The sequence below is a fragment of the Phaseolus vulgaris genome, chromosome 11 (genome assembly GCF_051622355.1).
Source record: "Phaseolus vulgaris cultivar YP4 chromosome 11, ASM5162235v1, whole genome shotgun sequence".
Lineage (NCBI taxonomy): Eukaryota > Viridiplantae > Streptophyta > Magnoliopsida > Fabales > Fabaceae > Phaseolus > Phaseolus vulgaris.
In genome coordinates, this window is record NC_143508.1 from 10,292,578 (window position 1) to 10,294,873 (window position 2,296).

The following is a 2,296-nucleotide window of genomic DNA, read 5'->3' on the forward strand; positions in this document are numbered from 1 at the left end:
AAAACAAATAAAAAAATAAAATATTTACAATATTTAGGAAATTATATTCAACAAATCAAATTTGTTCTCCGACAACGGCGCCAAAAACTCGATGACTTTTTACGGCAAGTGCACCACGTTTGTCAGAAGTAATAATTGTCCCTAAGGACGGATATCGATCCCACAAGGAACAGTGAATTATCAAGTACAATAATCCTTAAATATAGAACAAAACAATTAAAAGTGTATTGAGAGTGGTTGTGTTGGCGATGATCAATAAGAAAACAGACAAAGAATTAATTGTTTCAATTGGAAAAATAGGGATTAGGTTTCATCTCTCTCACTCACTCTCATGTATTTTGATTAACATGTCAATATTAAGTTCTTTAATTGAAGTTGATGCCCGTATAAAAATCATTTATATCGATTCCTCGCATATAAAATCCTTAAGAATGTTCCCTAACTATCGATCCCTCGCATAATTATAAGAACAACTTAGAACGAAGCTCAGACGTTTAATAGCAATTAACATTTCAAGTCTATTCCTAGCACTCAAATATGTTAAGTATTGTTGTTTAGGTCCGAACCCTAAAAATACCTCCCGGTCAGATTTAAGATTCTCAATTTGTCACGGAAAATTAAATGTAAAACAACAATATCAATAATCAATCAAGAACTAAATATTAATATATAAAATATCACCTCAATACATAAGAGTTTGAGCAGATTACTCCCAATCCCAAAGGGTAGAATTAGTCACGCATACTTCTATCACCTTCCATTCTCCCAATTGGGTTACAATTCACTCTATGGTGTTTTCCTCTCAATCTGGCACACTAAGGTTGAGCCTCTAGCCCTCTATTTATCCTAGTTTTCAAGGGTTAGGTGGTTTATTGTGTCGCGCTAATGGGCTAAATGATAAAACATAAAAATGACCCAATCTTTCTTTGCATCTTTTCCATTCTGGGACCTTCTATCTTTATCTTTTTAGCTCAAATCATTCATCTTTAATCTAAATCTCCAATCTTCCTTAGAAATCTGCAATTAACACCAAATTTGGGAATAAAATACTCTTATTCAAATAAAGATCATAAAAAATGTAAAAAGGTATAAATTCATAAATTAGGGATTATTTTATATGTAAATTAGCAATAAATCCTCATAAGTGCCTATATTTTAATATGAAATATTATTGGAATTAGACACTTATCAATAACCCACACCTCAGAAAAAAAATTCAACAATTCAAAATCTTTCATGTATAATATACAATCATTAGGACATGCATGTATCTTTTTATACTCCATACCCATCGGACAAAGAATCTTTTTGGCCTCATAATTACGATTAGGTAGAGTATTTCCCTCTGAAAGCTGATAAGTGCCAAATTTCAGTAATATTTCATATTAAAATATAGGCACTTATGAGTATTAAATGCTAATATAAGTATAAAATAACCCCTAATTTATGAATTTATACATTTTTACATATTTTATGGTTTTAATTTGAATTGGACCGATTTATTCCCAAATTTGGTGTTAATTTCAGGATTCTAGGAGAAAATGGAGATGATTGGGCAGAAGAAAAATATACAAAGCTAAAAAGGGAAAGTTGGAATGCATCAACACTCACCAAGCCGTGAAACGCGCAAAAGAACCATCTCACTACTAGGGGAGCTCACTCAAGCAAGCTATATCTCGCTTGAGCGAGATAGCACTAGTGAAGTTGGGTTGGACATCGTTTTGCTTGCTCGAGCGAGAATCCACTTAAGCCCATGAAAAAAATAGGTTAAATAAAGGGCTTTATGTACAACTCTAGGGTGCAAGTTTGAGAGAAAAACACCATTGAGTGACTTGTAACCCAATTGGGAGGATAGAAGGTGTTAGAAGATGTGTGGCTAATTTTAACCTTTGGGATTGGAAGTCATTTGTTCAAACTCTTATGTATTGAGGTGATATCTGAATATAATATTTTGTTCTTGATTGATTATTGGTATTATTGTTTTGCTTCTAATTCTTGATCTAGAATCTTAAATCTGACTAGAAAGTATTTTTGTGGTTCTGACCTAAACAATAATACTTAACATATTTGAGTGTTAGGAATAAACTTGAAATGCTAATTGCTATCAACGTCTGATCTGAATTCTAAGTTGTTTTTATAAATATTTAGGAAGCATCTTAATAATTTTATATGCGAGGAATCAATATAAATTATTTTTATACGGGCACAATATTATCAAGACTAATCAAAATACAAAAGAGTGAGAAAGATGAAACTCAATCCCTACTTTTCCAATTGAAGCAACAACTATTTGCCT